Source organism: Hyperolius riggenbachi, chromosome 12, assembly GCF_040937935.1.
Source record: "Hyperolius riggenbachi isolate aHypRig1 chromosome 12, aHypRig1.pri, whole genome shotgun sequence".
NCBI classification, from domain to species: Eukaryota; Metazoa; Chordata; class Amphibia; order Anura; family Hyperoliidae; genus Hyperolius; species Hyperolius riggenbachi.
The window spans coordinates 155,241,315-155,257,506 of NC_090657.1; the positions used below are offsets into that span (position 1 = coordinate 155,241,315).

At 44.9% G+C, this 16,192-nt stretch overlaps 1 long non-coding RNA gene across 1 annotated transcript in view; it reads right to left on the bottom strand.

Moving 5' to 3' along the window:
- LOC137541151 (uncharacterized) overlaps nt 1–5,062 on the bottom strand; it is a 35,815-nt gene extending 30,753 nt beyond the window's left edge. The window contains exon 1 of the long non-coding RNA XR_011025089.1: nt 5,010–5,062. This is a non-coding gene — a long non-coding RNA (uncharacterized lncRNA). The remainder of the gene's footprint in view (nt 1–5,009) is intronic.
- Between the last annotated feature and the right edge of the window lie 11,130 nt (nt 5,063–16,192).

Here is a 16,192-nt window from a genome sequence, read left to right on the forward strand (position 1 = left end):
TCATGTCTTATGGTATATAATTAATTACATGAAGACCAATCATGTGGAATTGAAGAAGTCTTTTTAACGAATTTTTGATATTTTGTATCAATAAAGATTTTCTATAAGATTTTGCTAAAATTGCACTGTATCTCCTCGTTTTTTGAACTCAAGTCCTTTTCCATAAAATTATTGAAGTCTTGTGGGCAAGGTGGATTGCCCTTAAAAGGACTCTGTGTTTTTGATCCTTCATTTTAAAAAGGATAATACCCAATCATACGTATTTATAGTGGCGGTCAGTCAGTAATTTGGGTGCCGTCAAAAGACAGAGTCCAAATTACCATGAAAACAGTGTAATTCGGCTGCCAGCAACAGCCGAAATGCATCTTACCCCTGAGTCAATGGCGGCCTGTAGGGGGAATACTAATTAATGCTGCCGGGACTTTGCAGGAGCAGGGTGAGCCGTTTGTTGGCTTTACCCTGTGCCCAAATTTCCCAGCGCCTGAATTAGTTGTATACGGGCAGGGAAGTTGGTTGTGGAAAAGCGAGCTAAAACCAAGATATAACATGTATGCTTTGCTTCTATCTTTACAAGGGAGACACCTTTGTCCCCTAATATAGCTATGGGTTGTTCCCACATTTTATAATCAAATTGGTTTATATTGGAGTATATGCGGGATGCCATTCATTGTTCCCCAACTTTAGTAAATCCATTCCATTGCTTTAAACAGACTAGTAGAAATAAGCAAATCATTCAACAAATGTGATAATTCTGCTTTTGGCAGAGCTGGAACTTACATAGATGGAAATATAATTTGGACTAATCAGATTGGGGAACTGTAGGTTAATTATTCAGTGGTTGAATAATGAAATAACTAACTGGCAGAATTTGTGGGTTGTCTCTGACTGGGTATATTTAAGAGCACCTTTGCAGAACATAAAAAAAATAATCAAGTTACCCATTTTTATGTTAATTATCCTAGTTTAATCATCAGAAACAAGTCTTATAACTATATATTGCAGTATAATGGTACGTAGCCCTGCCCTCCCAGTGATGTTTAGGCTAGGATCAGTGTCGTAGCTAAGGAGCTGTGGGCCCCGATGCAAGTTTTTCAATGGGGACCCCAAGCATTCTATGAATAACAATTGATACGGTGCACCAAAATCTGCCAATGGCAACTACAGTGTCAGAGGTGCAAGAAGGGGATGGGGAACAGCTAGTTAATAATTACCACTGTTCAAAGTATCTATAGAAGTGATTATTATGAGCACAGGACCAATAGAGAGTTAATACTGCAGTTGAGGGAGGGCACTTTGGAGCCCCTCTGGCCCAAGGGCCCCCGATGCGGTCGCAACCTCTGCAACCCCTATTGCTATGCACCTGGCTAGGATGTGATGTCATGCAGCCGTCTGCCCCATAGCACTCTGGGAGATCAACTGCTCACTACAGATAGGAAAAATAATTTTTCACCATGGTACACCTTCACAACATTAAAGATGCCACCACCACTGATAAAGCAGACCAGAATTCAGAACGTCCTCTCTGCTTTTAACCACTTTACCCCCGCCCGTACGAATTTCTCCGTCCCTTTTTCCATCCTTTAACCCCCAGGGACGGAGAAATCCGTACTTTCCGCGTTCCCGACGCTGTCCGCGCTCCCGCTCGTAAACACGCTGCCCGCCACCTAGTAAACACGCCGCCGCCCGCTCGCCCAGAGATCAATGAATGGGAAAATCCAATCCCGTTCGTTGATCTAAGCCCCACAATGATCCGCTGCTCTCCTATGGGCAGCGCGATCATTGTGAGAAAAAATTCACGTGTCCAGCCTCCTTATACTTCCTCCAAGCTTCCGGAAGGAAGCTTGGAGGTCGCATTAAAACAAAAAGTTACTGTGGCCATCTTGTGGCCAAATAGTAAACTACACCCTACACATTTTTCACATACAAATAAATGATTTTTACACAAAAAATTAACTCATTACCTCCCACACTCCCCATTTTTTTTTTTTGTAATTAAAAAAAAAATTCAAAAATTTACAATTAAAAAAAATACATAAATAGTTACCTTAGGGACTGAACTTTTTAAATATTTATGTCAAGAGGGTATAACACTGTTACTTTATAAACTATGGGCTTGTAATTAGGGATGGACGCAAAACTGAAAAAAATGCACCTTTATTTCCAAATAAAATATTGGCGCCAAACATTGTGATAGGGACATAATTTAAATGGTTTTATAACCGGGACAAAAGGGCAAATAAATTTCATGGGTTTTAATTACAGTAGCATGCATTATTTAAAAACTATAATGGCCGAAAACTGAAAAATAATTATTTTTTCCCCCACATTTTTCCTATTTTCACATTAAAACACATTTAGAATAAAATAATTCTTGGCATAATGTCCCACCTAAAGAAAGCCTAATTGGTGGCGAAAAAAACAAGCTATAGTTCATTTCATTGGGATAAGGAATGATAAAGTTATAGACGAATGAATGGAAGGAGCGCTGAAAGGTGAAAATTGCTCTGGTGCTCAGGGGATAAAACCCCTCAGTGGTGAAGTGGTTAAAGATAAGCAACAGCATAATAACCTTTAAAGAAAAACATTTCTTTGTTACAGCTGATAGAAAGCAGTGTGTCGACCTCCCGATTTCATGGAAGCAGAAAAAGGGTTAACATCTTGTGTTTACATATTAGCTGTGTCTGCCGGGGACGGCCAAATTTTTATGCTGACGCAGCTGAGAGATCAGACTACACTTGTGAATACTTGAAGATGATGGTGAATTACACAGGCTCTTCGCTCTAAAAACGCACAGGGTGCCTTTCTCTCCGTTTTCCTTGTGTCATGTGCAAAAATTCAGATCCACTTTAAGAATGGAAAACCAAGTGAAGATTTCACAATGGGCAATCATTGACTGCATCATTTATAAATAAATATTGAAGAAAACAGGCCATTTTATTACGTTATATTCAGAAAGGTTCCTCTTTATTAAAGCGGAATATAACCCAGCATTTCAACTTTGCTCTAAAACATTATTTACAGCATATTATATGCAACCAGCATTTTTTTGTTACTAGACCAGCATTGGTAGGGTTACACACAGAGCTTTAAAGCTCAGTGGAGAGAAATGCAGACGCATCCAAAGTTTAGATACATTTGAAGTAAACACAATGTAACAAGTGGTGAATGTTACACACTCTCTGGCTGTCCTCCAGCTCCTGCACAGTCAGAGAGTGTGTGTCACATTCCACACTTGTTACATTGTGTTTACTTAAATGTATCTATAAAGCTCTGTGTGTAACCCTTCCAATGCTGGTCTAGTGAAAAAAAAATGCTGGTTGCATATAATATGCTGTAAATAATGTTTTAGAGCAAAGTTGAAATGCTGGGTTATATTCTGCTTTAAGTAAACATAAAACAGTACAACATGTAATCTTTTAGCTCCTATGGAGACAAAATCATAGCCTTTCTATGAAATAGTTGTTTTTATTAGTGTACGGCTGACATCCAACAACCCGGCCCAAATTGCAGACATTCCAATGCTTTTGTAAATAAATTGTGAAAGAAGGGAGTCTGCAGTGGTGTTGGAATATCCATTTGGATTAATAACAGGCTTGGGAGAGATATCGAGCCAGTCAAACATAGGGGAGGAGTGTCAGCATATTACAGATCCAAGCCTTGATTGTGTTATCTCTCAACAGGAGGTTAATCTTCCATTTAATTTCTAATTAACTGACTGCTTAATGGCCCAGCAATATGCAAACTCTGAAATCTCATTATCTCCGCATATCAGCAGGTCACCATTTCATGCTTCTATCTGCTTTTACTGCAAGCTACAAATACGTTTAGCTTCATTGACGACTCATCTCAAGATGCAGGAGAGGACCTTTCTGGATGCTCACCTTATTAATCATTTTATTATGACACAATTCACAATAATACACATTTTATTATTTATTTTGTAATAGTTGAATCATTTGTACATCAGGCTTATGCAATGCTCTTCTGCCACCCAGTGTCCAAAGTTTAGTAGTGCAGCCTACAAAACTGCAAGTCTAATTGGCACCTACTATATTTATCCCATTTAAATCCAGGTGAAAGTGGACGGACGTTTATTGGAGAGGAGGAGTTCAATGATATGCTAAGTCTGTAAAGGTGCCCATACACACATCAAGGTTCCCATTCGATTCCCTGCAGATGTGATTACTCTGATCAAATCAGGTGGGAACTGATTCTTTAAAATGTTTGATTCGAACGATTTTGACAAAAATTGATCAAAAGCAGCGAAGCATTGCATTGCATAGTGTATTTGTGCAGGCCCTCGACGATCCCTTCACTGAGGAGGAAAACGTCTTTGGCCTATGGAGAAGGTGAGACCAGGAGCCCTTATGGTGCAGTATCGTTTTTAGAATGAATATGATAACAAATAATGTGGGTAGATTATACTCACAAAGGTGGGTTGCAATTCTGCAACCACCGACAATGCATGTGGAAAAGAACCGTTTCCGCTCGGTATCCCAGAACCCAGTGGCGTAGCTAAGAAGCTGTGGTCCCCAGTGCAAGTTTTGCATTGGGGCCCCCCAGTCATGCTATACATAACAATTGATAGGGCGCACCAAAACCTGCCAGGGACAACCACAGTGTCAGAGGTGCAAGAAGGGGATGGGGTACAGTTTGTTAATGATTACTACTATTTAAAGCATCTGTAGAATTGATTTATTACAAGCGCAGGCCCAATAAAGAGCTAATACTCTGGTTGAGAGTGGGCCTCATGGGGCCCCTCTAGCCCAAGGGCCCCGATGCAGTAGCTACCTCTGCACCCCCTATTGCTACGCCACTGCCAGAACCCTTCTGGAACTGGGTGGTCGCTCTCCTCCTGTGGTCCTATATGCACTGGTGGACGAAGCCCCCAGCGGTAGGAGTGGCACCTTGGGGAGATGTAGGGTACAGGAGCACATTGGTGGAGGCGCCCAAAATTTTTTATTATAGGTGTAACAATACTGTGGTAACAATAAAAAGAGGTCTCTTACCTCACAAGAAGACTCACATAGATGGAAAAAGGAGTCTTAATTAAAAGAGTAAAACTGTTATGCTGTAGACAACGCGTTTCACACAGGACACAGCCCGCTTCCTCTGGTCAATAAAACAGATAACGTAAGATCAAAGTATTTGTTTTAACATTCTGTTTAACACAACAAAAAGCTAAAAGCACGGCCAAAAGTTATTTACACCTTTTCCTACTACATCATTAGTACTGTTAGTTCAAGGGGTAACTTAGTAGAAATAAACACTAGCCAATGTAGTAGATACATTAATATTATTATTATTACTATTATTATTTAGTATTTATATAGCGCCGACATATTACGCAGCGCTGTACAGTGTGTATATATATATATCTTGTCACTAACTGTCCCTCAAAGGAGCTTACAATCTAATCCCTACCATTGCCATATGTCTATATTATGTAGTGTAAGTACTGTAGTCTAGGGCCAATTTTAGTGGGAGCCAATTAACTTATCTGTATGTTTTTGGAATGTGGGAGGAAACCGGAGTGCCCGGAGGAAACCCACGCAGACACGGAGAGAACATACAAACTCTTTGCAGATAGTGCCCTGGCCGGGATTCGAACCAGAGACCCAGCGCTGCAAGGCGAGAGAGCTAACCACTACGCCACCGTGCTGCCCCGCTACATTAAGTGAGCTTAATAAATTATTTAAAGAGGAACTGTAACGCCAAAACGGCCCCTGGGGGGTACTCACCTCGGGTGGGGGAAGCCTCAGGATCCTAATGAGGCTTCCCACGCCGTCCTGCGTCCCTCGGGGGTCTCGCTGTAGCCCTCCGTGCAGTCCGGGCAGCGGTGACGTCATTATTTACCTTCCTGGCTCCTGCGCAGGCGCTCTGATGCCTCTCGGCGCCGAAGTAGGCGGAAATACCCGATCGCCGTCGGGTCTGCTCTACTGCGCAGGCGCAAGTTTCCGGCGCCTGCGCAGTAGAGCGGACCCGACGGAGATCGGGTATTTCCGTCTATTTCCGTGCCGAAAGTCGCCACAGCGCCCCCGCTGGAGCCAGCAAAGGTAAATATTGAAATGACAGTCGGCACAGTCGCCGGCTGTTCGGAGGGCTGCGGCGAGACCCCCGTGGGACAGAGGACGGCGTGGGAAGCCTCATTAGGATCCGGAGGCTTCCCCCACCCGAGGTGAGTACCCCCCAGGGGAGGTTTTTGTTGTTACAGAGTCTCTTTAAATACCAGTCTTATAAATATATTACGCAGTAAATGAATAATGTAATAAATAGTAAAATAATATAATAACAGCATTAAAAATTATAATATAATAGTTCTCAGATAAATAGCAGTGGCAGCCATAAGGATTACATAACTATAACAGTCACATGGCAAGGCTATGCGAGGCAGCTGTTGTAAAAAGCATCTCAATAAAATTAAATAATAAATGTATGGTGTACGTCTTTACGTTTAAAATCTGCAACAAAAGTGAGCAGGGGGCACGGCCGGCCTTTGACCTGTGCGACCGGAGCGGTCGCACAGGGCGCCGGCCTCCAAGGGGCGCATGTGCAGGGGTTTCTATTCCCCTCACTCGCGGCTCCCTCCGATCTCCGGCACTCACTGTCAGCCCTGTTCAGCTGTGGGTGAATCGGCAGCTGTGATGACAGAGGGAGCCCAGTGGTGGCGCTGTGTATCTCAAATACAGGAAGTGCTTTCCTGAATGAGCACTTCCTGTATTTGAAGTATACAGCGGCTTCCCTCGCTCTGCCATCAATGCTGCTGGACCACCCACCGCTGAACTACATGGCTGGCAGTCTGAGTGCCGGGGATGGAGGGAGCCACCACAGAGGGGAACTTGTTGCAGCCCACAGGTCTGTGTGACAAGAGCACATCGCCCAGCTCCCACAGAGTGCCAGCAAACTGCAAGCAAGGGGGACAGCAGAGAGGCAGGTCAGTCACTCAGGGCCCAGGGGCTTTACATAGATAGAAATGCAGCCTTAATGGACCGTACTTTGTGCAGCACACACACTCACTCACTCACTCTCTCTGTCTCTCTTCCCCCTCTCTCTACTCCTACCATCCATCCATCCATCCATCCCTATATCTGTCTGTCTCTCTATCTCCCCATGCATCCATCCATCCCTATATATCTGTCTCTCTCTCTACTCCTCCCATCCATCCATCTATATCTGTCTGTCTCTCTCTCTCTCCCCAAACATACATCCATCCCTATAGCTCTGTCTCTCTCTCTCATATATGTCCCTAGATTATCTATTCCTATATCCTGTCTATCTATCTATCTATCTATCTATCTATCTATCCATCCATCCATCCCTCTCTCTCCCCCTCCCCCCCTATGTTTTTCTCTCTCTCTCTTTTTTTCTCCCTCCTATCCCTCCATCCCTATATCTGTCTGTCTCTCTCGTCCTCTCTCTTTCCTCCTCTCTGTCTCTCCCTCCTCTCTGTCTCTCCCTCCTCTCTGTCTCTCCCTCCTCTCTGTCTCTCCCTCCTCTCTCTGTCTCTCCCTCCTCTCTCTGTCTCTCCCTCCTCTCTCTGTCTCTCCCTCCTCTCTCTGTCTCTCCCTCCTCTCTCTGTCTCCTCTCTCTGTTTCTCTCTCCTCTCTCTGTCTCTCTCTGTCTGTCTCTCTCTCTCTCTCTCTCTCCTCTCTCTGTCTCTCTCCCTCTCTCTCTCTGTCTCTCTCCCTCTCTCTCTCTGTCTCTCTCCCTCTCTCTCTCTGTCTCTCTCCCTCTCTGTCTCTGTCTCTCTCTCTGTCTCTCTCTCCTCTCTCTGTCTCTCTCTCTCCTCTCTCTGTCTCTCTCTCTCTCTGTCTCTCTCTCTCTCCTCTCTCTGTCTCTCTCTCTCTCCTCTCTCTGTCTCTCTCTCTCTCCTCTCTCTGTCTCTCTCTCTCCTCTCTCTGTCTCTCTCTCTCCTCTCTCTGTCTCTCTCTCTCTGTCTCTCTCTCTCTCCTCTCTCTGTCTCTCTCTGTCTCTCTCTCTCTCTCTCTGTCTCCTCTCTCTGTCTCTCTCTGTCTCTCCCTCTCTCTCTCTGTCTCTCTCTCTGTCTCTCTCTCCTCTCTCTGTCTCTCTCTCTCTCCTCTCTCTGTCTCTCTCTGTCTCTCTCTGTCTCTCTCTCTCTGTCTCTCTCTGTCTCTCTCTGTCTCTCTCTGTCTCTCTCTCTCTCCTCTCTCTGTCTCTCTCTGTCTCTCTCTCTCTGTCTCTCTCTCTATTTGTCTGTCTGTCCATCCCAATATTACCTATTCCGTGTGTGTGTGTGTAGGATGAGGGGGGGGGGGGGAGGGGGGCACCATAATCAGGCTTCGCTCAGGGCGCTGTAAAACCTAAGGCCGGCCCTGGCAGGGGGACTCTAATGCCTTGTGTGTGCCAGAAGGGAGTATGCATATATATAAAAAAGAATGTGGTTACAGTGATTATGGTTGCTTGCCTACTAACCTGGTGGTAAAAGGAAGATCTTACCTTAACTGATAGCCGTGCAGTGCGGGGGCGCATAGAAAAAGTGTGTCTGCCCGCTCAGCCGGCTTAAATGTAATGCCTTGTTGTGAAAGGACTGGGAGCTTCCGGTACGCCCATAGCAAGGTGCCACTTCATGCATCACATGTTAATTCTAATGTAATAAATATTTGTTGGTTGCTATGGGCAACAACACTACACCTTTGTTCGACACTATATCACAGAATGTGTGATAACTTGACACTCATCACAACAACAGCAAAGGACATAGGCTTCAATTCATCAAAGGGTGTTCGATAACAAAATCCCAGTCCTTAAAATACCGCATTCGGTATTTTACACTTCACTGTGCTAATTCATCAATATTTTCACATGTGTGGTAGAGGTTTGTTAAGTTACCGAAGTACTACTGCTTCAGTTCATCAAAGGCTGTCAGATAACAGCAGAGTGGTGCAGAGCAGCTTGGAATGTCCCTGTGTTGTTACAAGCTGATAACAATAGAAGGCATCCAGACATCCCTTTACATGTAAACGTGTTATATTTACTGTTACTTATACTGCCTCTGCTGCTCTGAATCTGTCCATCAGTGTTTCTTAACATTTTACTTATTTGCCACAACGTAGATAAACTTCCTGGAGACATTACAAATGCCATGCTTGGTGATTTCACCACTTGCATCTTTGCATATTCAAACAGGGACTCAAAGGGTTAAACGACCGAAGGACATCTGGGGATATCTTTTGTCCAGTTCTCTCTGCTCACTGCCTGGGGGGTCTGGAAGCTTGTGTGGAGAAGCCTGTGACCTATCAGCACCTATCAGCGGCACTTGCAGGAGAACAGGGGCTGTTTCTATTGGCTGCCTGCTCCTGTTAATCATGAAAACATTCACACAGAAGGCTTTCGAAGCCTGTAACGACAGGGGAGAGCTGGAGATAAACACCGAATGTGCTAGCGAATGTGGTAACCTTGATGAATTAACATTTACTGACATTTGCTGACATGTGTTGAGCACAAGTCGGTAATTTATCTCATTGCTCTGTCATTTCAGCTTCTCATTCGGTAACAGCTTTGATGAATTAACATTTTCTTAAGTGCTCCGTTAACTCAGCTGTTTTCAGCATTACCGAATGCGGTAATGCTTGATGAATTGAAGCCATAGCACTGATTAGACGTCTTCAAAGTGTAAGGAGTTTACTCAGCAAAACAGATATACAGATGTATTCAGCAGCTATCTTATCTTTGTTACATGTTTGTTACCTCAGCAAAGCAATCGGTCTGTAGTAAGTCCTCTTAAAGCTAATGGAAATCCATGTGTTACTAAAAAAAAATCAGATACTCACCTAAGGAGAGGGAAGGCTCGGGTCCTAATGAGCCTTCCCTCTCCTCTCCAGGTGCCCTCGGTGCTGCGCTGGCTCCCCCGTTCAATTCCCCCGCCGCGGGGACTTCGGAAGTCTTCGGGAGCTGAGTCCTCCAGAAGAAAGGCGGCTCCATACTGCACAAGCGCGAGTGCGTCATAGAGGGCGCTCGCACATGCGCAGTGTAGAGCGGCCCGTCTTCGGAAGCACTCGGGCTCCCGAAGCATTTCCAAAGCCTCCCTTCGGCAGGGAAACAGCGGTTTGACCGAAACGGTCGAATACCGCTACGTGGGAGCCAGCGCAACAGCGAGGACTGGGAGAGGAGAGGGAAAGCTCTATGAGACCTTCCTCTCCTTAGGTGAGTATCTGACTTTTTTTTTCAGTATGGGTTCCCATTAGCTTTAAGTGTTGCCTGCTCTTGCTCCATTCCTTGTGAATCAACCAGGCTTTCTCTTATGGTACATCTATGCTAGACAGCACTTAGCGTATATACAGCATACAGGTAGATGAGATGACAAGAAGTTACAAGAAAAGTAGAAGTAAAGTGAAAGTAGAAGCTGGAAGTGGCCCTCTGGAGCCCGTGTCGGCAGTTTTATACTAGCCTCTAAAGAGTTAAATGTGACATCACCCAGCAGGGATGGACCAGTCCCTATTGCCTGCAATTGGCTGATCAGAGCATGTGATGGATGACCCTATCTGCGCCTGCTCAGATGGGGAAAGCCAAATATGGCGTTTCCTCTCCTAAAACCCCGAAAATGAGGTCATATGTCCCCAAGACCATTGTTGAATGTACTGTGTGCATGTTTTCATAACAATGGCTCATGTTTTCTGTTGTTTGCCGCCAGCTAGTCTGGCCTATGCCCTGGATATCTCTTCTACGGCCTTGTAGATGACCCATGCAATGTTTCTACTAAACCTCAGAACTGTAATTCCTCCCAATGTCTTTATGTAATTTAAAGAGAATCTGTACTCTAATATTCTTACAATAAAAAGCATACCATTCTATTCCTTATGTTCTCCTGGGCCCCTCTGTGCTGTTTCTGCCACTCCCTGCTGCAATCCTGGTTTGTAATTAACAGTTTTAGGCAGTGTTTACAAACAAAAGACTGGCTTCTAACCAGAGTATCATAGGCTGAGAACTAGCTTACTGTGTGACTTATGCAGAGCTTGGAGGGGGTGTGTAAAGCTTCTGCCAATGACAAGCAGTTTGTAGATTTTCTCAATTGTGCTCCCCTCCTCTCCCACTCCCCTCTATCCCAGGGCCTGCTGCAACTCAAACACAGATGCTACATGTACATCTCAGAAATCAATACAATACACAAAATAGGTGTAAATAAATTTTTGGCCGTGCTTTTAGCTTTTTGTTGTGTTATACAGAATGTTAAAACAAATACTTTGATTTTAGGTTATCTGTTTTATTGACCTGAGGAAGCGGGCTGTGTCCCATGAAACACGTTGTCTACAGCATAACCGTTTTACTCTTTTAATAAAGACTCCTTTTTCCATCTATGTGAGTCTTCTTGCGAGGTAAGAGACCACTTTTTTTTATTACCACAGTATTGTTACACCTATAATAAAAAATTTTGGGCACCTCCACCAACGTGCTTCCATTGCATAGTGTGATTCTGTGGTGCGATCAATTTTCAATAGATTCCTTGCAAGAATCTATTAAATACTGATGTGCTGTGTCTACATAGATTCCTTTATGAAAGGAATCAAACATAATGGAACATTGGGTGGAAATCTATTAGTGTTAAAGTTAAAACAGCGCACCAGCAGTTGCTCTGATGCAGCCAGTTTATGTCCTCAGGGGCTACGATCTTGAATGATCTGGGGCACCAAGCAAGGAGGGAAAGTGCAGCGAAAAAATGGGCATGGTCATGACAGGATGTGGGAGAAGTGTACGAGTGTATCTTTCCTCCCAAAACATAGGTAGCAAAGTGATCCTGATAGTTGTTAGGCAACGCTCCCCCCCCCCCCCACACACACACACACACACACAAAACAACACCCCTCTGGGCCTCCCCACCAAACACAACCATCATGGGGCTCCCTGCAGCATACCCCTGGGAACTAGCTCCTCCTCCCTTCCCCAGCAGACTAAGCTTAAAAATATTTACTTGCTGTGCTCCCATTGCATTGGGTCTCTTTTTCCTCCCAACACAACATTTGGGATAGTGTTCTGTGGACTGATGAAACAAAATTAGAACTGTTTGGGCCCATTGATCAATGCTATGTTTGGAGGAGGAAGAACAAGGCCTATGAGAAAAAGAACACCTTGCCTACTGTGAAGCATGGCGGGGGGTCAATCATGCTTTGGGGCTGTTATGCTTCTGCAGGTACAGGGAAGCTTCAGCGTGTGCAAGGTACCATGAATTCTCTTCAGTACCAGGAGATATTGGATGAAAATGTGATGCAGTCCATCACGAACCTGAAGCTTGGGAGACGTTGGACCTTTCAACAGGGCAATGATCCCAAGCATACCTCCAAGTCCACTAAAGCATGGTTGCAGATTAAAGGCTGGAAAATTTTGGAGTGGCTATCGCAGTCACCAGACTTAAATCCGATTGAGAACCTCTGGTGGGACTTAAAGAAAGCAGTTGCAGCGCACAAGCCTAAGAATGTGACTGAACTGGAGGCTTTTGCCCATGAAGAATAGGCTAAGATAACCGTAGATTGCTGCAAAACACTTGTGTCAAGCTATGCTTCACGTTTAAAAGCTGTTATAACTGGAAAAGGATATTGTACTAAGTACTAAGAATGAATGTCACTTGGGGGTTGAATAAAACTGATAATAATGATATTATTATGACATCATCACATAATGATGTGAGCACAGAAAAGACATTTGTGGTTATTTCATTCTAAATGTTATGATATATTTGTCTGACTTACAAGTGCCTCTTTGATTTAATTGTAAACAAGATGACTGAAATGATCGAAATCAATGTCAAACTGACCAAAATACTCAATTTCAGTGGTGGTTGAATAATTTTGAACACAACTGTACCTTCTCTCTTTTTATTTTAACCAGCGGCGTTGCTAGGGCCTTTGATCCGAGGCACCGCCCCCAAACCTGTTGCCATGGTGCCTGGATTGATTGAGTGGCAGGAGGGGGCACTGGGCGGAGCGGCGGGGGGGGGGGAGTGGGCAATTAAAAACTCACCTCCGATCGCCGCAGGCACAGCATCCATCTTCTTCTGACTTCCTTCCCCGGCGTCCGTCGCCTTGGTTACAGCACACCCTGTGATGACATGACCAATGTCATCACAGGGGCCCCTGTTACCAAGGCGAGCTACGCCAGGGGAGAAAATCGGAAGAAGCTGGAGGCTGTATCTGCGTCGATCGGAGGTGAGTTTGTAACTGTCCGCTCCCCCCCGCCGCTCCACCCAGCACCCGCCTCCTTACTCTCGCCTCTTACGCTGGGGGAAGCTACCTATCTAATCTACGTTGGGGGAAGCTACCTATCTAACCTAAACTGGGGGAAGCTACCTATCTAACCTACGCTGGGGGCAGTTACCTATCTAATCTACACTGGGGAAGCTACCTATCCAATCTATCCTGGGGAAGGTACCTATCTAACCTACGCAGGGGGAAGCTACCTATCTAACCTACGATGGGGGCAGCTACCTATCTAATCTACACTGTGGGAAGCTACCTATCTAACCTACACTGGGGGAAGATACCTACCTAACCTACGCTGGAGGAAGCTACCTATCTAACCTACGCTGGGGGAAGCTACCTATCTAACCTACACTGGAGGAAGCTATCTATCTAACCTACGCTGGGGGCAGCTACCTATCTAACCTACACTGGGGGCAGCTACCTATCTAATCTATACTGGGGGAAGCTACCTATCTAATCTATACTGGGGGAAGCTACCTATCTAACCTACACTGGGGGAAGCTACCTATCTAACCTACACTGGGGGAAACTACCTATCTAACCTACGCTGGGGGCAGCTACCTATCTAATCTACACTGGGGGAAGCTACCTATCTAACCTACACTGGGGGAAGCTACCTAGCTAACCTAAACTGGGGGAAGCTACCTATCTAACCTACACTGGGGGAAGCTACCTATCTAACCTACGCTGGGGGAAGCTACCTATCTAACCTACACTGGGGGCATCTACCTATCTAATCTATACTGGGGGCACCTACCTATCTAACCTACACTGGGGGCACCTACCTATCTAACCTATACTGGGGGCACCTACCTATCTAACCTATACTGGGGGCACCTACCTATCTAACCTATACTGGGGGCACCTACCTATCTAACCTATACTGGAGGCACCTACCTATCTAACCTACACTGGGGGCACCTACCTATCTAACCTATACTGGGGGCACCTACCTATCTAACCTATACTGGGGGCACTTACCTATCTAACCTACACTGGGGGAACCTACCTATCTAACCTATACTGGGGGAACATACGTATCTAACCTATACTGGAGGCACCTACCTATCTACAGCCAAGCAAAGCCCCAGGGCCCAAGCCCAGCAAAGCAGTGCCCTCAGCAAAGCAAACCCCCCAGCCTAGCAAAGCCTCCTGGTCCCAGCTCAGCAAAGCATACAGCCAAGCAAAGCCTAGTAAAGCCCCCAGCCCAGCAAAGCCCCCCAAAATGTTCCCAGCAAATTGCCCAGTCCAGCAAAGCCCCCAGCAAGTCACCTAACAAAGCCAGGCCAGCTCTACATCCCCGCCAGCAAAGCTGGCACAGCATCGCCATTAGCCAGGCCAGCACAGCATAGCATAGCATAACCACTAGCCAGGTTCTCTCAACCTTTCTCTCTCAATCACTGTCACTCTCTCTCCCTTCTAGTACATGTACACTGGTTTAATTTCTTGCAGTTTGAAATAATTTTTACATGGATTGCCAGGATTTCTTTGCTTTTCTTTTTTTTTTTTTACAAAAATGTCATGACAACTTTTTTGTCTTTATGGTCTGGTTTTTTTATGTCAATTTATTTTGCTGTTTTAGCAATTATTTAGAATTCAGGAAAATGTAAACAAATAGGCGGTATTGTTTGAACATACACAATTTACGTAATGTTGTTAAGTGTGGAGGTGGGAAAATTAATTATATCTAGAGTGCTGTGTTTCAGTACAGAAATGCCCTTTATTTTCCACAGATTGTGAATCGGTTTCACAGTGAAATCAATTCAATATCTGTTTGCAGTGTAGGCAGCCAATAGATCCCTCTTTGATCAGATTCGATCACAGAGGGATCTATCTGCTGGTCGATCTAGTGGCAATCGACTAGTGTATGGCAGCCTTTATCCTATGCTAGTAAACAGAAAGGAACCTTGCATAATTAGTAGGGGTAGTATCATAAGTCAAGTATGTTTTTCTCATGTAACATATTGCTTCAGATTCACTTTAAAAATGTAATACCTGGTACACACCATGCAATTTTACTGTCACATAGATGGGTCAAATTGATCATTTCCGACAGGTTCGATCTGATTTTCGACTGTTTTTTTAATCTTTTTCTGATCACTTCTATACAAAATTGATGAGAAAGACCTGTCTATCTGACATAAAAGGTGGCAACCTTAGGCGGGTCGAACGCACTATGTGTTCGCTACCCGCCACGGACAGCTGAAATCCGTGCGAACTACCCGCTGGGCGAACCGTTCGGGCCATCTCTAGTGAACTAGTGGTTTATAATCATAGACACTAGTCTACCTAAGCCCGTGTAAAAACAGGCTCTAGGTAGTGATTCCGCCACCACTGCCGCTCCATGTTAGTGCGCATGCGCGCACCCACTGCCGGCCACGCGCGCACCCGTCCGCCCAGCTCCCTGGCCCGTCCTCCTGTCCGTGGTTTTCTGTACTGCGCATGTGCGCAGTACAGTCAACCGTTCCGACACAGACAGGGAAAGATGATGACGCAGGGACAGTAAGGTTTTATTATAGAGGATGTGGGAGAAAAGTAAATAGCAGGGAGATGTCACACAGACCAAAACGGTCATCACATCTTATGCATTATTCAGCAATGTACTTTTCCGCCCTGAGAGTAGGACATAATGCATGTTTCCGAGAGTAGGACATAATGCATGTCTCCCTATACATCAAACAATAAGGAAGGGGGTGTGTGAAAAAAAATGGTGCTAGGAAACTAGCAGAGTAATTGTCAAACAGACATGGGCTGCAGCAGTTCTCCTATTTTGTCTCTTAAGCTGGGCATACACGGCTCGATTTTGCCGCTAGATCGTTTCACCGCTCGATTCTGCAGTCAATTCTCTTATCTTCCGCTCATTTTTCTTATATTTTTCCATTGACTGCTATCCGGAATCGAGCGGTGAAATGATCGCATACCTCCCAACTTTTTGAGATGAGAAAGAGGGACACTTAAGCCACACCCCTGACCACGCCCCA